General features: G+C 46.6%; 1 protein-coding gene across 1 annotated transcript in view; it reads left to right on the forward strand.

Moving 5' to 3' along the window:
• The window catches only part of LOC135370325 (uncharacterized), a 161,614-nt gene continuing 139,151 nt past the window's right edge, over positions 1–22,463 (forward strand). Inside the window, exon 1 of the mRNA XM_064604045.1 lies at positions 1–66. The gene's annotated coding sequence lies outside the window, so the exon portion shown is untranslated. The remainder of the gene's footprint in view (positions 67–22,463) is intronic.

Raw genomic sequence — 22,463 nt, forward strand, 5'->3', positions numbered from 1 at the left:
GTGAGTCACGGCTCGCTTTTATCCGCCAAAGCGACGTAGGGAAATAGGACTTGAGCACAGATTACCGTAAGTCACGTTTCCATTTCAAGTTGTCACATCAGGTGCGCGTTAATAACCATTTTTTATAGCTGTCTACTCGTTTACTGTTTCATTCATGAGCGTCGTGCGATCGTGACGCGGCTGTGGCGTGCAATCGATAAATCATTTTTTCAGGATGAAGTTACCGAGTGTGGGCGGTAACGTGTTGCCTCGTTACCGGACGAAGTTTGGGTTGTGCAGGACGATGTATTTATATGCGGTCAGAACCAACGAAAAAATCGCGTCGTCGAAACGATATGTAGCCACACGAACTCTCTCCGCGCATTTGCGATGCGTTATTTACGGATGTCAGCGTGCCGATCTTGGGAGCGTTGTGTACGGATACCGCTAGGGGCGCTAATGGTGCAGAAACCGTAAAAATCCGAAATGAGCCATCCATGTGGGAGTTCATCGCTGTGCTTCGACAGGTGGCACCCGTAGCGGCAGCTGAACGCAGGGTGTTTATTTTTATTCTTTACAGAATTATTTATAAAAATTTAAAAAAAAAAACGCTGTGAGAGCAGCACAGGTGCCGTTTTCGCGATTCAGCTACACGGCAAGGCAGACATCCTCTCGAAGAAAATATGCAACTATGCAAGATGACTAATTACCTAAAATTCATTAATTAACTCTTTTATTACGGGATTGCGGGCGACAGCGAGATAGGAGAGTGAGAGGCTATCCTCGTTGAAAGCCATTCCACGTTTAACAAATCCTGAAACGCGCACGTGCGTTAAAAAATCCATCCTCGAATTTTGATATGCAAATGCGCCGAAACCGAAACCGCGACGACCGGGAACGCAAGGAGCACAGCGCTCATTTCACGTCAGAGTGCCACATGATTTGGTGCGATGAATGTGATCGGAGTGTGTGCCGCGATATGCTGCCGGATAAGCCGCTTTCTGGCACAGATAAGCCTCCGTCGGCGTATAGGTTATGCGCTCTTGAGGCGCAATTTTTCGGATTTGGCTGATTTGCATACAAAAATTCAGCGCGCTTCATATTTCACGGCACGCGCGCTTTTCTGAATTTTTGAAAAGATGGAACGGTTTTCAACGAGGATTGTCGCCCGTTTTGCTATTTCGCTTTTGACCGCAGACTTTCCTAATTAACCAGTTAATTAATTCATTTTAGTTTATTACTAATTAGTCATGTTGTAGTTACATACTCTCTTCCAGAGGATGCCTGCCTTGCCGTATAACTCAATTGCAAAAATGACATCTCTTATACCAGTCTTATCAGCTTTTTATAAAAACTCTGTAAAGGATAAAATAAATACCCTGTAATGTAGTATATATGTATATATCAGAGAGGTGGGACGAATCTATAATTTTTGGGATTACGAATCTCGAATCTTTCGAATATTTTCTTAAAAATAAAAACAGTTTAAAAAGCCGGGGGGGGGGGGGCAAAACTCTTCTACTGAAAAGTATTTTGAAGAATACGATATATTTCTTTAACGGAAAACTAATTAAATAATAGTTCACTTTCAGGAGAAAACATACCCATATATACTTCTTCTGAAATGTAGTTTATTGAACCTGTCGTTCATCGACCACAGGAAACAGATAAATTCTCGAGTCTAAGCTGTTTCCGTGAAACAAAGAAACAATCAAAAGTAAAACCGTGCTACTCTTAAACTTGTAATGTAAGAGTTCCTGCCTCAACTCCTTCAGTCAAGAGCAATGTAAACAAACATATACAAGAGAACATCCGCCGGCCAATCAGGCCTTCGGCGGACTCCGCATGCGCCCATTTTAAAAAAGAAGCAAACAAACATGGTCGGTGGATTCGAAAGATTCCATTCGCCGTTTTGGGCACTGGGATCCGGGTTCACGAATCTCGAAGCCCTGCTTAGGATTAGAGGATTCGCGAATTCGGTTGGCAACATCCTTAGTATATATGGTCTTTTTCGTGCGCAAAGTTCGGTTGCCACGATTATCGTACATGTTTTGATCGCATAAGTGCGCCGTATAGTGCGGCACCGGAAATCCATCCGGTGAGTAGGCAACGCGCTGCATGCGTAAATGTAAGTACAGTTTAACCCGTACGTAATGCGTGGTTCACACTACAACTTCTCTCCGTTGCGGTTACGGTGCGGATCCAGTGCGGAGGCGGCTGTCGTACGACACGCTGTTCAGACATATGCGTTCTTGATACGTCAAACGCTTGTGGTTGACCAATCACGTCTCCACTCCACCACGTCTCCATTCCACAGGCAGCCATGAACGGGCAACGTGATGTGGTCGGCGAAACTTTGAATCTCTGAATGAATCTCTGTACTCGGCTCGGCGTGGGTCGTAGAGCCACGGGTATTTCTCGATCTCTGAAATTAGAGCTTCTTCTTTTGCTAACGTGCTTTCACCGGAGGCAGCCATGTTGGAAAAGCACGCGACAGCACAGCAGTGATGCGCTTGCGCGGAGCGCGTTCGCTCATTGGTCAGCTGCATCTCCGCAGGTAGCCCGTACCGCATGGACTTCGGTCGAGCTCAACTCTTGCGGTGCGTGTGCTTTTCGGAGTGTCGTGCTTCGTTGTCATGACAACCGTGTCGCGCCGCATCCGTAACGCATGAAAATGCAACAGTGTGAACCAAGCATTAGGGTCGCCAGCGGGAAGCGGCCCGAAGCATTGTCTCCCCACGTGGGAACGGGGAAGCTGGAGTTCCGCGAACTCCAAGGCGTCGTCGCGGTAAGCTCCGGAGGGGGGACACCAGAGGCCCAAGCGCCAGGCCCCCACTGGCAATAAATCTGTTGGGTGAACCAGAAATTTACACTGCAGGAAGTTACTGTGATATCCCGTGTGAATTACGTCAGCACCGCCGCAAGGCTTTGGTAGCTTATCCAATATCACTGCGCCACTATTCCCTTGATATACTACCTAGTGTTTCAAGTTCCCGACTGCGCGGCGTACCTTTTGTGTTGATCGCGTTTCACTCTTCCTTTACGAAATAAAGTTCACGCACAGAGAGCACGGCGTTGCAGTTGCTACGCCGTGACTCGAAGGCATATACAACTCGCCATGATGTCTGTGTGCTTCTATACTTACGCCATCCCGCGACTATGACAGTTACGAAGTGCACGGCTTGACAGCCAGGACCGTAGGCGCTTAATAACCTGCAGTGGGCGGGAGCTTCGGAGGTCCTGGTCCAGTTGAGATTTGAAATTAGGCCAATTAGAAATTGGATGGGTGAGGGCCAGGGCCGTTTCATTGGTGAAGTTTCCATCGGGGGCACGTGCCAAGACGTCACCTCTTAAAGTCCTGCACAGCCAAAGAACTCAATCTGGACCTGGGTTCTGATGCGGAAGGCACGCTCGGAAACATTACATCGCGAGCCCACCAGATTCCCTGTCTTATATGGTTACCAAATGTCAATCGTGTAAATAGCCTTATGTAAATAAGCGAAAGGGCTTTCAGTCGTCGGGGCTCCGGGAGTGGAGACAAGGAACAAGATCGGTGTGAAAACCTCGGACCTACGAACGAGGCCACCAGCCATCGTCACGGCACGGCCTCGACCTATCCGTTACTCCGTACACACCCAGTACTTCAAAACGCGTTTTGACGTACTAGAACTGAACGCGAACATGGCCCATCTATCTTTCGAACTCGAGACGACCAAGAGACGGAAGTATCTTTGGTCTCACGTGATATTTTGATGGAACAACGGAACTTGAGTGCGAACGTTACCGTTCTTATGCATGGTTCACACTATACTGCGTTCTGCCGCGTGCGGATGCGTGCGGGTGCTGGCTACCGTGGCAACAGATACGTACGCCACCTCCTGCAGCAGAACGCAAGGAGTTGGCCCGAGCTCAACTTTGTCCGACGCACGCAGCAGTCCGCAAGCGGAGAACGAATCGCGAGGCCGCCTTCATAGCGTGCGCAGTAGGTTTCTCTCTGCGAGACTGTTTTCAACATGGCGGCCACCGGAGTGGAAATCCCGCTCGGCGCTCATTGGCTGACAGTTTGGTTTCGCACGCATTCGGACGCAGGTATGTGAACAGCGAAACGGATTGCTTACAACGCACGCAGGCGAACGCACGCAGCAGAACGCACTGGTGTGAACCATGCTTAAGATTGACAGCTGACCGCAGTTCCTGCATCCTTTCCATGGAGGAAGGAAACACAGGAGCGGCCGTTTCGAACAGATTTCCGTGGGACCCCTCTGGCGGTCGCTCCTGTCAAAACCGCCATTACTTCCTGTCCACCACGTGATCCTCTCTAAAGTTTCGGTTTGGCAACGCTTTGTTGCTCGCGCTGCTTTCCGTGCTTTTATGCTTTTCCAAGGTCATTTACTCTCAAAATGTAAGCACCATTGCAGAAACAACGTTTTGTTAAAGGGGCAATAAACAGGTATGCAAGATCCACTTTTTTGTAATGCAGTGTGATTCGTTTCCTACAGTGACGTTTAGCAAAAATTTTTGTCGCAAAAATGTAAATAATGGCTCCAAACCAGCCGAATATTCACTGCACTCTTTCGCGCTCATGCCCCGCCCTGCGATGCCCTGGCGACAATAGCCACACGTCATTTTGACGTCGCGCACCATCAACCATTCAAAATGCGGGGCGCCTATACACTGATTTTGTTTTAATATCGGGTAGTGAGGTCGATTCTAAACATATTTACACTTGTCATACCCAAGGTAGCCAGATCAAAAGGTACCAAAAGCCCACAATATTCCATTTCATGTGCGTACTATGTTTTCAGCGCTGTATTGCTCCGCGAGGTCACAGCGGTGTTCTCACAACCGGTTCTCCCCGCACGCTGCTGTTTGTGTCAACGAGGCCCATCATTGGCTAGGAGTTCGAAATCTCCCCCATCTCCAGTGACTGGAATGCAGCTTTGCTACACGTGCGAGACGTGTGACGTAGGTGCTCTCCTAGTAGGAAGGAGAGACCCACGCGGATTATGCTCTTTGAATGGCATTGTTTCGTGGTAAAGGCGCTCGCTAGAAGTAAACGAATTTCATAATTGGATATCGTGAGCCACGTTCTTTCATAGAGCATAATAACTGGAGAATATTCCTGGAGCCGCTTAGTGCCCCTTTAACGTGTTCTTACCGCGGTATCGGCTGGCGTTCAACAGAAAGCAGCTCTGTCAAGGGAATAACGCTTCATTCGTAAGTTCGTACTTCATTGGTTGTTTCGTACCTCTGTCTGTGAGAGACAGTAATCTTGAATCGTTCGTTTGCAAGCTGGCGTCGTGCTACAGCTGCAGATTCATGTGATTTCCTTCATGGTTGTAGAAGTTTGATTACTGGCATGATTTACGACTTCAGCAGCAGACACAAAACGTGGCCTCATCGTCACACAAACGTCGCTGCCACGAATGATGTTCCTAGTCCTGCGTGCTTATTCTGCAGACCGTGACCGGTCTTGTGGTAGAAGGGTAAACCAAGAGTAAACCTCCGAACACACACAAATAAAACTGGACGCGCGGCGTTCATCAGGTATCTGAGCTGCAAGACAATCCCGACTCCCGTCGTCTGCTTTGGGGGCTGGCCTGCGCATGCTCTTGGGGTCACGTGAGCGGTCACATGATAGACAGGAGCATCCCAGAATGCAATGCGAGGGCCGGCACGCCCGTCCCAATGGCAAAAAGTTGGAAGGGCCGCTCCTGTGTTTCCTTCCTCCATGATCCTTTCACATGTAATACAGGGATAGGAAATAATGTCAGTCTTGACTGGGGATGACGAACTGGAAAGAGGAAAAAACGTATCACGTAAAACGTAAACGTGCTCGTGCAACAACGGGTACGAAAAGTGGCTTAAAAAAGTACTCAGTCACTCATGTCGCACTGATTTGACTTTGTCACGCCAGGAGGCCGAGACATGCCTCCAAGATCACGCTGCACCGCCCTCTGTTGGTTTTTTCAGAGCAATGAGCTCTGGTAACAGTTAGAGTGTGTTACTCGACATATCCAAAGCGCAAGATACATGAATATGCGTTAGCTGATTGTCAGGAAAGGTAAATGAATCGAAAAGCGGGAAGTGCCGTATACAGGTTACAACAGCTGTGATCAATCAGATGACTACAGAGTTTGACACAACTCAGTTACTGAGTTGTGTCAAACACAGTTGTGTGAGTGACTCAGTGTGTCAACTCACTGGGAAGTGGTGAGATGGAATCCTACCACCGGCGGTGCTGTCTCAGGTTTTCCGGCAGATTTTCCAGACGAATATCGGCACAGTTCCCCCCTGAAATCTGCCCAGGACGCACACTAACCCCCTGTCCCCCCACTCCTTTCCCGCTGTCCTCTCTCCATCTTGTCACATCTGTACGGCACAGTTGTTTCGCGACGGTAACAAGGAATAAACGTAATGCCGATACAGTCGATGTCAGAAGACACCACCTCCAGATAAAAAAGGGTGTAAACTTTTTTTTTTCATTTTCTTTATATCCTTAGTAGATATAAATTACAATTATACGCTCCTTCAACAGAGGGGGTGGTGCTGCTGCTAGTGAAAAAGCTCGCCGTTGTCGGCCGCACAGAGGTGAGCAACGTCACAACTAACGCTCTGCGGGAATGTGCGTCCTGGGCCGACTTCTAAGGGAACTGTGCCGACATATGTCTGACAGCGTTTGAGGAAAACCCAGGAAAAAAAAACCAGACAGCACAGCTGGCACAGGCTGCGCTAAAACAGAACTACACCGCATAGCACCGCTCGTGTCCAACCATCGTCTCGAATTACCCAGAATCCCGAATTATTCCGTATGACATCGTTCTCTGCCCCGAAGGGGCAATCAGGAAGGCGTGCGTTTTTTGTTTCTTTTTTTGCTTTTTTTTTGTGTTAGCGCCGCGAAGCAACTGTGGCTATAAGCGGCGTACAGACGTGGACAGATGGAGAGAGGATAGCAGGAAAGAGTGGGGGTCAGGGGGTAGATTAAGGTCCTGGGCCGACTTCAAGGGGAACTGTGCCGACATTCGTCTAGAAAGTCTTCGGAAAACCCAGGGAAAGGAAAACCTCAGACAGACAGACAGACCCCTCAGACAACCTCAGACCCGGTGACAGGATTCGAACTCGTGTCACCTCCCAGTCTTGGCGTTGAAAGTGATCATCTTAACCACTATGCCACGGGAGCTGCTTTCTTTATTTTTCTTTTTATTTTATTTTTTGTGACACTTATGCAGTGCATAATTGTCACGAAAATGGCGTACGCCTCCCGTTTCCAGCAAATCAGGGGACCGAACGATTCGGGATGACGGTTGACTTGGACCGTGCTATGCGGTGAAGTTCAGTTCTAAGGGCGAGCCCTTTCATCACCACCTCCACCACCACCATCAATTTCTAAGAGTGTAGGTTGCAAGATTGGATTGACAATACGAGCACAGTTTGGAAAGTAAACACCTGCGCAAATTCAAACGTGGAAGTCCTATGATTTAAATATAATTGATTGATTGAAAAATGAAAACTACGCGTGGAAGTCAGGCTACTCCTGAACACGTGAAGAGAAAAAGAAAGTAAAACAACTGTCCTCAAGGAAGTCGGAGAGACAAACAACAGAACAAGCAAGGTCCAACTAATGAAGTATAGTTTATAGCAAATCAGGTAATAGTTCAAATGATCGAAGACTAAGTATACCGATGGCTCTCAACGCACTGCACAATGTACTCGACAGTAGCCGAGAAACACGGACTCTCGAAATCGTGCGTAAACAACATATACTGGCCTCCTGCATAGGTTGCAAGCGTGACGCAACACGAAAACGTAGAACACGAAAAAAAAAATTGCGCTCATCCTATTGGGCAGTTTCTTGTCGTCGTTATCATTGTTGACGTAGGGCGCTTGACAGGGGTACTGCGAAACACCTGCTAGAATTTCGACCCAAAATTTTCCAGCTCATATACCTTGTTGGCAAGTCCGCGTTGCTTTTGTGTGCTGCCCCGTAGTGTTTCAGAAGAGAAGCTGAGGCTCCACAGTTGCGCTTCTTCGCTGCTCCATGGCGCGATGTGCACGGATCACGATTCCATTCTGCAGCTGCGCGTGAAAACTGTCTAACGTTGAGACCAGCGATGTTGGAAACTTTTCGGCAAAGCCTTGGTTTCCAGCCGGAGGCGCTACAGTTCGCGATGTTCGAAGAGCTTTTGAATTCTTATAGTCGGATTCACGAAGGCGCGCATACTTGACGTTTCGCGAATCGAGGGTTAAAAATACACTACAAGCTCGTTATAACGAAGGCAATAGGCCCGGGAGGAAAATCGATATAAGCAGCGATTCGATACAAGCAGGAGTGCAACAATGACAGTAAGTAAGTAAGAGTCGATATGAAGGAGCGCGGACAACCCGCTGAGTCTTATAACAAGTGTACCTGGATAAGTAAAAAAAAAAAAAAAAAGAAAGAAAGAAACCCTAATATGCGTGGGATTGTGAAAACCTAAGTTCCCACAACACGGGGCGTTCCGCGCGCAGAGGAACAAGCAGCACAACAGAAGTTCAAACAAACATACAAGGCTTTATTACCTTCTTACAAAAGCGTCCAGAGACAAACGGTTCCTCCGAAACACTCTGCCCGAACGAAGAGGCTTCTTATGTCTACGGCGGCGAAACCGACACGACATCAAGACACTGATACCCCCAACGAACACATCTCCGTCAGGCGTGACAGGAGTTCTGCCGTTGCAATCGGGTCAGCCTGCGGCACTGCAGGTACCTTAGTCGACGCACCTTGGGACGAAGGCACTGCATGCATGTGCTACCTTGCCCTCGGCTGGTCTTTACGGCTCCTAAGGTGCCGAGGCGTTGGATATCAGCCTCTCTTCCGAACGGGCCCGCTTCTGCACAGGGCTCTTCGATCCGCTACGGAGGTCGTACCTGCGTATAGCGGCGGCGAACGTTGCATCGGCTCCGCGGCTCGGGCACCGGGCGGGAGCTGCAAAACTAAAAAGCAACACGCACGCGACGAAGAAGAAGAAGAAGAATAAAGAGCAATGTAATACTAACAACTACAAAAAGTACCACCAACTATACGCCAACAAACAGTGCCGCCTGTTCCCCGCCGCGGAACAGGCGAGCTCGGACCCGAAGCTTTCGGCGCCAGTTGTGGAAACCTAAATTCCCACAGAATATAAAAATAGTATTTTTCGCGATGAGATAAGGCTAATCTTTTCTGTGTTCTGTCCATTGAGCGGACTATTGAGTACTCGCAAACTTTTGGTTACACTATACGTATATTTCGAAGTGGAATATCTTTGCATATACAGGGCGTTGCCCTATAAAAGTCTACCCGTACCGCCATGCCGTATTCGCCAATTACTCAATGCAGGTGGCACATTGTGCGATCTTGATATGAAGCTCATAAGGACATTTAATTTTGGGAAATTTCAAAGTGATTGAGTGCCGCAGCACGAAGTTATAACTCAAAACGTGCAATTCCCATAGTCAAAACAAACAAGATGGCGGCGCTGAGAAGGGCACTTGACATGCTGCTTCCCACACGACAACATATACTGCCAGCCCGATGGAACTGCAGTTTTCATTTCGCTTTCGTGTAACTGTCGTATTTTGCTCAGAACTAAGCAACGTGAGGAACGAAAAATGCCTACGCATACTCAGCAGACGACACCCAAAAGAGATGTCGTCTGCTAACTGAGAGGCGCCATCTTGGCTGTTTTGACTACGGGAACCTCACGTTTTGCGCTATAACTTTGCGTTACGGTGCTCAATCACTTCGATATTTACCATGATGGAATGTCCTTATGAGTGTTATACGTAGGCAACATATTGTACCGCCTGCATTGAGTAATTGGCGAGCACGACATGCCGGCGCGGGTAGACTTTTATAGGGTAACACCCTGTACTTGTCTGCCATTCACATGCACACGCCATATCGCGGATGGTCGAGTACCCCGATTATATCACTTGGGAATGACCCCGTGGTATAGCCCTGTTCCACTAAAGTTTCACTCGGCGACCGCAGCGCCGATCAGGCCCCTGTTGTACAGCTGCCATACTAGTGGATCGTATTTCGCGCCGTTCCGCTGTACTGCGATAGCATTCTCTACCAAAGAAAGGAAAGACGGGTACACAATGCTGTTGTATTGTAAACTGTTCCAACAGCTTGAAGAACACGAGGGGCCGGATTGCTGCAGTAAGGACACACCGTTTGCCCTGCAAACCATACGAGAAAGGCATGCAAGAAGCGCGCGCGGGTGACAGCAGCATGTCCCACTTGGGTTTTCCGGTTGCTTTTTCCCATTGCCGTGGTTTGCTGGTGCACGAGCTGCTGTTACTTTTATTCACGTAGCAGCAAACAGCTGCAGCATGCTTGCATTTTTCAGTTGTGCCAGCTTTACAGGTGCAACTGGCGGGACGCGCTGTACGAGAGGCCTGTGGAACCTATAACAAACGTTAAATCATTATGTAAAGGAACAGACACGTAGTCCAACACGTTATGTGTGTTGCTGTAATGCAACGATTCAGGAATTATGGGCCATGCGGGCGTACCGAGATGGGGGCAAGGGGGTTTCCCCCACTCCCCACTGGAGCTCCAAGGTCACTTGTGAAAATTGTGGCTCTTTAGACATTGGTCGTCATGTTTATTCTCTGATGTCATAATATGAACCTCTGAACACTCGCACAGTCCGCAGCGCCCATTTCCAGGTAAAGAGAGCACGCTTTGCTCCCGCCCCCCCCCCCTGGAAAAAGTCCTGGTGTTAGTTTCTGACCCCCTACCGTGTTGACTGCAGCTGCAGCGGTCAAACGAACCGACCGGGTTCGTGCCACTGGCTTGCGTGGCTGGTCACCTCGGCCACCCCTATGTCTGTCATCAGCGACGGGCTCCGGATTCCAGGAACCCTCCGCGGACGCAGCCCTCGTTTTATCTGACACGAAAACGTGACGACTAGGCACTGGTTGAGTCAAAATAACGACCGTGGTGAGAATGGGACAATATTCCCTGGAGAGCCGTATATCGTCTTTCCTTATTTACGGCCCTCGTGACGTATGTGGGGAAACGTACAACACGTGTTCCGGCCCATCCACGAGTATATGTATATATTTGCGTTATAGTGTGTGACGCATCCTGGAGTTCGTCATGAATGCACAGTTCTTGGAATTCCCCTTGCACGTGACTGGGTGTCCTGTGGGAGAGTGGGAAGAGAATGTTGTATATAGGGAAACGCCACATCGGTTGAGGGTGTCTTTGGATTGGAGGTGCTATGGAATAAGGATCGTAGTCTCCACGCCTGGGCCTGGCCTGCTTTCTTGCGATTCCGCGACAGACTTGCGGCTGCACCTGACAAATATTCCATCACCACTGCCACCACCCGTTGAGGGAATCGTAACTGCTGGGAACGCCCATGCTGTGGGCTGAGTCGAATGTCACAAGCGCCTGAGGCGTTGGCATGTGCGCGTGAGTGCATGTGCAGTACGTAGAGAGCCACGTATACGCACGTAGAGAGCCAGTGCGTAGAGAGGTGCTGTAGACCGTGGAATACGAATTTGTGGAACAGAGGTGGAATATGAACGTACGACTTACGAAGTGGATTTTAAAGTAGCACAGAAGTCATTTTTAACACCCAGTTTTCTTCCTACAAAACTGTTAAGTAGGCCAGTAAGATGCACCATGCGAAGTAATTTACACCACTGAGTCATAATTATCGCAGAACTTGAATTTAAAATACGCCGCAAAAAGCGACCGTGCGCAACGGTGGTGAAGAGCAGTACGTACCAGCCTGTGATCTGCCTGGAACCTCGCGCTGACGCTACAAGGAGAACGCTTGCTGATTGGCCTAGAGAAATGTTGTCTGCTACTCCGCTGTCGTTTGCTACTCGGCTGTTCGGGGTTCTGGTAAAGCCTTTCTCTTTGCTCGGTAATGCTTCGGCCGCTCCTTCTATCCCCAATTCTCCGGAAGAACTGGCAAAACAGGTTTAAGGCGGCAAAGCGACAAGGCGCTGAGCCCCACTGACCGGCGAACCAGAACGAGTTCTCCTTATACCGTCATCGGTGACGTGGCATCATACCTCCTCATCCTCGTTATAGCTGGAGTGGCGAGTTAAGGGTGAACGCGCGGAGCTATGTTTATGTGAGTTTTTTTTTTTTTTTTCTGGGAAACAAATTGCACACATCAAAACCTTTCGCGCTATTCGGTATAATGACACACACACTTTCATCACATGTCTTAACCTGAAATTTTGTTGGATGGCCCTCTGTACTCCTTTAAGCGATCACGCCCGCTTGTATGCGAACGGCTTGACGAAATGGTGCTTGATTAGCGTCACGTCGCCGTCAATTTATTCTTCTAATCCGTAGACGTGCTTAATTAGCGCCTCTCATTTCCGTAAATTCGAGTCCCTAAAGATTTACTCGGTGATTTTTATTTCCAGAAACCCGCAGTAGAGACGCAACAGGATTCCGAAACTGATCGGTTTGCGCGGGTAGCGCGACCGGGAGTTGCGCGCTTTCGGCCATATGTGGCGCTGAACGACATGGTTCGGAGCGCCCCCAAACGTCGTGCAACGGGCCTATATGACAACTCGTAGCCATGAGTACGCGAACCGCTTAGACTGCATGGTATCAATAAATTTTGGAAGATCCATTGGCGGATCATTTGGAAATGCGTTAGCATAAGCCTTTCGTTCGTTCTTGTGCTTCCTCATTTCTATTTTGCTTTGTTTCTTCGATTACTTCGTTTGCTCAATTTCAGCGAGCCTTGCAAGCCGCTGCGCTTTCGTTCCTCCTCGGTCTGGTTTACGCGCTTTCGGCATTGAGCTGCGGCTTTCGCAGGAAGCCGTTGCTTACGTCGCTGTTCAGTCTCGGCAGCTCGTCGCCGTCGACCGCATTCGGTTTTCCTGTGTCGCCTGCTTGGCCTGCCACTCGTACTTCCTTCGCACTCCATTGTATTCGCCTTGTACAGATAACAGGGCTACAGGGTATGGGGTACAGATAACAGGGCTACAGGGTACAGATAACAGGGCAGGGTGGTGAAAGGGCTCGCCGTTGTCGGCCTCATAGAGGTGAGCAACGTCACCACTGACGCCCTGGGGGAATGTGCGTCCTGGGCCGACTTCTAAGGGAACTGTGCCGACGTATGTCTGAAAGCCTTTGAGGAAAACCCACGAAAAACCCCAGACAGCACAGCCGGCACCGGGATTCGAACCCGCGTACCTCCCAGTCTCGACGTGACATGGCCAGCACGCTAACCACTGAGGCACGCGAACTGGTTACAGATAACATGTAACATACCTCGCCTACACCGCCGTTTTTCCTTTGACATGTAACATGACATGTAACATGACATGAGACTTCTAATGCTGACGCACCTACATAACTCGCGTGTCGTTTCCCGCTGTCTTAGTTGTTTTCGTTCAAACTGCTCCTGTGATAGTATCTTTTTCTTCGTCTTTCCTTCTCGTTCCTTTCTCGTGTCCGCACATCGACACCGCCGTTTTTCTTTGACATGAGCCTTCTAATGCTAACGCATTAATAACTACCATCAATCAAAGCTTAGAATTCAGTAGTATCATATTCTAATTCACTGTGACGTCACCTGACCTCAAATGATTACGTAAACCATGTAGCGCGCAGCGCGTTGATGAATATCATACTACTGTATTCATTAGTAATCTGCGCTCGTATCAGAAATTGGTTTATTTATGGTTGCGGTGGGCAACTCCCGAAGTACCAGAATAACGAGAGCACGAATATGCGAGAGTGCGATCACGGAAAGTACAGGCACGTTCGAATAATGCGCCTTCGCATACCGCATACCGGAAGTGTCGTCATCTTAAAGAGACGGTCGCAACCGGAAACCCATTTATGAAACAGATATCACTACGTTCGGCGCCGACAAACAATCTGCATGGCCTTTTCTTTTCTTTTTTTCGTCCGAAAAGTGCTCGGATAGTAAATAAATGAATTTTAAATCTCAGCGCTGCTTCCGCACCTGCGGAGGCTCCGGCGGCAACGACATCAGCAGAACATCCCTTTCTAACAGGCGTATAAAAGGGCTGCGCATAGCAGAAAGGCTGTTTTTCCGCGAGTTCGTCTGCTTCGCGCGGCATCCCTTTTCTCAAGGCCCTGCTCTGTTTGGTGTAAAACCTTACTGTAGAGAATGACGTTCTCGCCTTTTTCCAGAGAGGGAATTCCGGCACACTCTCAACATCCGGCGTCTGCTCATATGATGTATTCCATCGAATAGCAGTCAAACTACGTCATTGTTTCACGTGGGGTTTTCGACAAGTTGTTGACACCGTGGTCAGAGGTCAACGAGGAATAAATTGACACCATGATCAAATGAACTGGAACGGATGCGAATGTCCCCTCGTCCGAATGGTCCGGAAGACGCCAACGAAGCCTGTTGCAATGCAGACGTCGCGGTGGGCGCAATGCGCTTTCTGCTTCGGGCGCTTGGTGTCGCGCTCATCGACAGAGGATTTCAAAGCTACGAACGTCCTTGCTTAAGTGGAAAACACAATTAGAGACGCAAACTAACTTTCCTTTAAAGTCAGTTTTTCTAAGATATAACGTACTCTGTTCCTTTCAAAGTGAGCAAATATTATATTGCTTCACTATTATCGTTGCACCAATATAAGAGTGACGTACGACTTTTACCCCGTCAATCAGTTAAGTTTCACTCCTGGCCGCAATGTAACTTTCAGTTTTCAGGAAAGAAAAATAAACGTTACGCTATATAAGATTACTTCAGTGATTAATGATGGGTTAACTATGAAGCATAAGAGCGAGCAAATGATGCAGTGTTAAGCTTAAGTGCAAAAGGTAAGAGGCCAATGAGGCACAGTTTTGGAACTGGCTGACTCTGTTGGGGGAAAATAAAGGTAATCGGGAAATTAAGACAACGAAATACTGAGCTGAAACGTTAAGGTGTGCTCGCCTTTCAGCAGTGAACAATACAAAGACGATCTCAGCGACAAAGAATCTACATTAGCGAAATAACTCCATTATTTCTTCTTGTAAACATTATTATTATTATTATTGCGCAACGCCCCACTTTGCTGCGCAATCTTCGCGCAACCCTATGTCCTCTATATTTAGACCATTTCATAGTCGTGTCCGCCTTTTTGTGGCAATTACCATAACTGCGTTAGTGTCACAAACAAAGCGTACACCTCCTGCTTTCCGCGAATCAGAGAAGAGCACGGTGCCATTCTTGATGATGGTTGGCTACAGGAGCTATGCGGTAAATTTCTGTTTCAGAAGTGCAGGCTCTCACTTGGGAGCAAAGGAATGTGATCAAAGGAATGTGATCAAAGGAATGCAAAGATCCCTGAAGATCCAAGGCTATACATGTGGAAATTGCAGGCTCCTTACTCGCAGGGCGTCCTCAGACTGTGCAGAGCTTCTTGCAGGCCGTCGACCCTCAAGCGCGGCCATGAGAACATGCTTCTAATGCTGCCATGAGACCATGAGACAATGAGACCTTGCTGCTAAAACACGAATAAGGTGCCTTCCCTTCTCTTCCGCACTCTCACTTCTTACCCCCCCCCCCCCCCCCCACACACACACTCTCCGACTGAGTCCTTCGTTGCGACCCAAGCCCAATGTTTACCTTCAAGTTTCATTTTATGTGCTATGTACATATATCACCACTCGTTCCATTAATACGAGTAAACATATTCCTATTGATCGTCATCGTCGGTCAATATTAGAAAGCATCGTTGAGTCTCACCCTCGCAAACACTCCTTGGTGTTTGTTTGTTTGGTTGGTTGCTTGGTTGGTTGGGTAGAGGCGATATTTTGCCGAGCGTTCTGGCTCCCGATATGGCGGCATGTTGCTCGGGAGGAATCGCTGCGTCACGGGCAGACTTCATATAGGGAACTGTGCCTGCACTTCCCTTACAGCGTCTGTGAATAACCAAGCGAAAACTCCCAAGAAGCAGAGCCCGTGTCGAGATCCGAATCCGGATGCAGAAAAAGTGAGGGAAAAAAATTTTTCAGAACGCTTTAAAGGGTCACTAAAGTGCAAAAACAAGTTCACCTCAAATTACGTTACACGCTACGTTAATTTCGTACGTGTTATCATAATTGAAAACTTCGATTCCGTTACGGAGCTATATAATTGAAATTATACCGGACACTTTCTTGCTTCAACGCAAAGAGGAACGTCGTTTCAGCGCGTGCATCGGTGTTTTTAGTCCATACTGCGCGTGCACGCGCGCGCCACGCCATGGAGCAGTCCCGGTGAAAAACATAGTGAGCGTTGCGAAGCGGACTGGCGTCGCTGTCCGAAAGGACGTGAAGATAAATATTATCAGTGGAACATTCGCGAGAACTGTTTTGGGCTACAATTCAGTGAATCGGTATTAAAAAATGCAGCACTGCGCATCATGCCGCGCATATACAGAACACTACGATCGGACCCGTTCCAAATCCACATGCCCACGATAGGTATGCGCGCGCTACTCCTGCTGTCTCATTGGATGCTGCCGATCTTTGTCTCCTGGAGATGCCATTCGTTGCCGCGAAAGACGCCTGTGTTTGCTTTGCGTTTTTCTTCTAAACGGCAGCACTCTGTGAACTAATTTTACTCGCATTACGCTAATTGAAACACTGACTTTCATTTGAGAGCAACGGTTGTTTTCGCATTGTGCCCCTTTAAGAAGAGAGAAAAAAGAAAAGATGAAACAGAAAAGCGTGGCGCCGGGCAGCGCCGGGTGTTGAATAATAATGATGATGATGATAATTAAGCGACGACATTTATATTTATTGGCATTGTGTCACGACAACGACACCGTAAATGTGTGATGTGTCCTGTGTACCCCCGGCGCCTCCGCCACTTTACTCTCACTTGGGCGCAGCTCTTGAACTTTTGACCTACATGTTGAACTCCATTATCATCTCTGTTCGTCTCTGGACATCATCCCTTTGTGTTTTCATCATCTCATCATCGGTTTGAACTTTCTGTATTAAGTGTACTGGGGTAGCATCCCCATTTTTTTCTTTATTCACATCACATCACATCACAACATTACCATCGACGACAAATAAAAACGATTTGCACACGTCGCTTCCGGTGCCTATTTTGAGAAGCTCCGTAACAAATCAAATCGAGTCATTTATTGTCGGTTGTGGCAAGAAACATATTTATAGAAGGAAATTGGCCAAAAAGCGTCGCCGCTTCACACGGGCACAGTTCCGAAAAGGTTACGCTCGAGCGCCGACAGTAGCGTAAGTTACATACGAAAACTGGAAAAGGTTTCCATTAATTTTGTCTAATGGGCTCCCAATTCATCACCTCACAATAAAGTGGCTGTTGTCTAATGACAATTTCATGCAAAATAATTAGTCGGCAATGCTAACTACAAACAAACCAACAAACACCGAAGACAGATAATTCTCAACAAATAACGTCCGTAATGCATTTACCGAAAGATAATTTACGTCTACATTACATCTCCCCATTCATCTCCATTCATCATTCATCATTATCATCTCACAACAAAGTTGTTGTTGTTGTTGTTGTTGTTGTCTTACAACTCCAGTATAATAAATATTCGAAACTCAATCAAACTCTCATTAGCCTACCCTTCAGATGGCGCTGCAGCAAAGCGTAAAAGCGTAGGGTACCTGATTACCAGCTCCCTTTGTGTAGAGTGGAGTCACCCTTTGTAGAAGCGAATGCCGCAAAGCCGCCATTTTGACTCCCACGCTTACGAACGGTTACACTCCCGAAAAGGTTACACTGGTGTGTCGACGGTTGCACGAGGTTCAAAAGGGAAAATATACGAGGCATTCACGAAACAATCACTTCGTAATGCAAACTGCATACAGAAACAAACGCGCTCGGAAAACAATTCTGCCTAACGAACTCCCGTAATGCACTTACATTTCCACCACCCGCATAATAAGTGTTTGAAAGCCCGGGAAGAGCGCGAGATACAAGCTGATTTCCGTAATTTCAATTCAATTCAAGTTCAAGTTTATCCAGGTTGTTATATAGTGTTAATATAATAAACATGAAGAGGAGCCAGAGGGAAGAGATCCCGGTTGAAGGCTCCTCGCAGCAATGATAACAAAGAATAATAAATGCATTTCACTGAGTCATGCTAATAACAGCGAATAATATTCAAATGAATTAATAACAATAAAAAAAGTCACAGTCGTGACACGCCTTTTATGTTTGAACATTACTTTACATCACATCCTCACATCCATCACATTAAAAACAACATCCTTATTACAAACAGTACGTTATACTAATAATAATAAAATATAAAAAAGGCACTGACATAACATACATCACAAGACAATAAAGGTAGCTATGAGTTTAAGCGAGGCGTATTTTGTAGTCCAGTATTGAGAGGGATAAACACGTCATAATTAGAAATTTACGCACATACAAATTTGGTTCTTGAGGAGGAAATCTTCCACTGCTCAGTGTGTCGGGTACGCTGCATCGAATTTTTTTTCAGGTGAAAATAATGACAACGTAACAGATCTTACACTGCTTCAGGGCTAGCAAATATGCCCTTAGTATAGAAAATACGTGAAATAATTAGTAAATTTAAGGATATTGAGACTAAACAAAATACAGAAGCCGACACTGAAGATTTTGTATTTTGTATTTGTATTTGTATTTTGTATACTTCTGTATTTTGTTTATGTGATCTACAGGACATGACTACCCTTTTCGTATACGCTTCTGATATTGAGACTAGGAAAAAGAGCTCCATTATGACTATCATAGAGAACACCGGCTTCCCTTTCCCTTTCAGCTTTCTCTTTTTTTCTTTTTTCTTTTTTTCAGCATTAAACATATCACCCCCCACCCCACCCCAGCTATAACTCTGACTGGCCGCTCTTGTACAACTAATATGTTTAGATTACCTTGACTTGCGGTGCCCCAAACCAAGAAACAATAACGTATAGGACGGAAAACACTAGGCAATCGTATACGATCATTTTCACTTTTCTATGCAAAACTGTCTGCTTGGTATGACTGGATATGCCTATAGGCTTGATATGACACGTTACTTGCTCTGATGCAGAAAAATCCCTACGAATCAGAAAAACACGTTGCGCTCACGTGCTCTCAACAACAACAACAACAGCTTTATTTTTTAAGATGATTAATTGGGAGTTTCATCGCCAGGGGCGCCACCCTACCCCATTGCTGATGGTGATGTGGGGAATAGCCCCTACGTGCTCTAATGTAGCTTATATCGTAACGTAAATGCAACTTGCATTAAAACTACAATGTAACATTATTAAAGTATACGTAGAGCTAAACAAGCCAGCTACATTTTCCTCCACGAAGCGTTGGCGTTAGGAGCAGAACAAAAAATTCCTAAATTGCAGAAGCTCAGCTCAAAATGACTGCAAAATTGGGACAACAACAACAATTACGTTCTGACGATGGAGTGGGGAGGATTTTCCAAAATGGGGACATGAGTAATATAGGTATTGTGATTTGAGATAACACCCAAGTTCTTTCTTTTTCTTTTTTTTTTTTTTTATTACGAAGCGGGGGAGGGGATTACACGTATGTAGTGTTCCGCGTTTCCGTTTTAATCGAAAAACACCGAAAAACGTACGCCGGGTAAATTTACCCTCATTCGGTTTTAATCGAAAAACACCGCATACAGGGGAACATTCCAGGAATAATGGCAGAGATAAATGTCTGCACATGCCCAGCAAGTTGTTGATGCGGATCAGAAAACCACACAGAAATACGATGGTTATGAAAAATGTCCGTTTATTTTTTCGTTAACCGTAGAAAGCCACCGCAACGAACAACGCCACGTTGAATGAACGTCGTGCGTAAATTACATTTTGACTTCTATTCGCCGATAACTGTCGGGTAAACCATGTACACGCCAGAAAAAAAAAAAAAACATCGAAAAACGCCGATTTCGTCGAAACCAATAAGCATCGAAAAACATACGCCGAATCCGCCCAAAAATAAATACCGAAAACGCGGAAGCCTAATTATATATGATTATTTAACAAAAAGGAGAGACAGGTTAGCCTGAGCTATACGGCGGCTTGCTATTCCCAGCAAAAAAGAAAAGAAAAAGAAGAACAAACGAACAAACAACAAAAAAGAACCGAACGCGGCATTGGACACAGTTCACCCAGAGGGCCACAGTCCCGCAGGAACTGAAGAAGTTCTTTTTTATTTATTTTATTCTTCTTTTATTTCTTTTTCCTTTTTTTTCTTTGCGGAATAGCAAGTCGACGTCCCGTTTGGCTGACCTTTTCCCCCTTTTCCCCCTCTTTGTTCTCATAGATATATCCTCCTCCCCCCCCCCCCCCCCCCGGACACTCCTTCCAAAAGTTAACAGCTCTAGTCTCGAGCACACTGCCCGCATCGAGCGAAGCTGATAACGGCGACGCCACGAGCTACATACACCCCGAGAACGTATATATCCCTACGTCGAACACACGCTCCCCATCTGGTAACTGTTAATCGCCCCATTGAAAGACAGTAAAGAATTTTCGGAAAGGCGTACTTTACCTCCGATGGCGAAACTTGAGACCGTCGTGCGTGTACACCCCGTTTCCCATTCTCGGCTGGAAGCCTCCGTACCCCATCCGTGCACAGAGATTGTATATCTGTCAAAGCTCCCCAAACGATAACTTTCCCCCGTCCTGCATGTGGCAGTAAAGCAGAACGAATACGAAGGGGGCAATGAACAAAAAACGAAAAAAAAAAAGAAACTGGAGAGACAAAAAAGTAGGATGAGTCTTTGCGCGCGGTGGTTTGAACTTTGAAGTGGCCTGGTGGACGTCGTTCGAAGGTCTTCCTGGGAAGCACGCTCTTCTACCCAGCTCTTGTTTCAAGTGTGCGCAGCCGCAGGTGCAGACGGACGTTTCGGCTGCTGAGTTTCTTGCGTCGAAGCGTGGGGGACGGTTTGCGTGAATGCGTTTTTTGTGCGGCCGTGTTGCGAACAGTGACTTGTGCAACTTTTCAGTGATTGGAATGCTACTGTAACCGTAGCGGAAAAAAGGTGAGTGGCGCTCTTACAACAGCTCAAATTATAGTGCGTTTCAAACTTAAATGCCCGTACCACACGGACAGGAAGAAATGTCATTTGGATTTGTAAATGTCATTCTTTACGTGACACCAGGGATTGGAACCGGAAAAAAACGGTTATTTTCTGATGAACCCGAACCGAACCCGAACAATTTTTTTGTTTCTCCTGAACCGAACCGGAACTGAACCGAAAAAAAATTAATCCGGTTACCGGTTCGGGAATCGATTCAGAGGTGAAATCATTGTACTACTGGCCGACCTTTTTTTTTTTTTTTTTTTGACTCACCTGAAACGGTTATCTCACACCTTTTCTCTTACAACGGTGTACGGTGAGCGTAAGCTCGCTTTCATGTAGCAAAATTACTGGCCATGAACCGGTCATACCGGGACCGAAAAAAGTAACGGTTCCAATCCCTGTACATGTCCCGACCGCTGACCCTTTTTTTTTTTTTTTGTCTGTGTGTGTGCGGTGGGGGGGGGGGGGTGTTCTCCCTGAGCCGAACCTTAACCGAACCGATATACCTGAACCAGTTCAAGCTGATACTTTCGGTTCAGCGGAGCTAAACCCGAACCGAACTAATATGCCTGACCCCGAACCCGAGCCGGACCGAAAAAAATACCGGTTCCGATCCCTGCGTGACACGTCAAAAAATTAAAATAAAAGAAAGAAAGACGAGCGATAAAACTCTTGAAGAACGAAACGCACTTTGCAGGTTAAATATAATTTTGAAATGTAATAGGGTTATTTCCACATGGACCTGTTTCAAGCACTTTCAACGCTCTGATAAACTGTGATAATCTCTGATAAACAAAATAACATAAATGCAGGCTGGTGGAGGAAGTCTATATCAGGGATGGGCATAAATACATTTTTTGAGTATTTAAATGTGAATATAAAATACTTTGTTGAAAGGGGTATTTAAATATTCTTCATAAATACTTTTCAACGTGAGTATTTAAATACAAAATATAAATACAGTATTTAAATACCGTAACTACTACCATAAATACTGCGAGGAAAATATCATCTGGAACTACAGAAATAACGATGATCATATAACAGATCAGCAACGAACAATAGCATTTTATTTGTTAGATTATCATGGCGAGTTTAATATTAGAAGTTTCTCGAAGTCTGCACCTTTTAGACATCTTCTGATTCGGCCGTACAATCGGATTCGCAAAGGAGAACAGCATGGTTTGTACAACAAGATAATCGGGTAGTCGTGACCGTTGTCCACAACAACAGTGAGAAACTTGCCTCTAAAATGGTTTGTCGCATGCGCATCCCAGCGCAAACACGGCATAACTGCGCCCCAAACTCACCCTTCTTCACGAAAGGTCAAATGCAAGGCAACTTTAAGATACGAGTTAGTATATACTGTATTTAGGAGTATCTATAAAGTATATACAAGAATAAATACCCCAAAAATTGGTATTTAAATATAATTA

The sequence above is a fragment of the Ornithodoros turicata genome, chromosome 10 (genome assembly GCF_037126465.1).
Source record: "Ornithodoros turicata isolate Travis chromosome 10, ASM3712646v1, whole genome shotgun sequence".
Classification (NCBI taxonomy): domain Eukaryota; kingdom Metazoa; phylum Arthropoda; class Arachnida; order Ixodida; family Argasidae; genus Ornithodoros; species Ornithodoros turicata.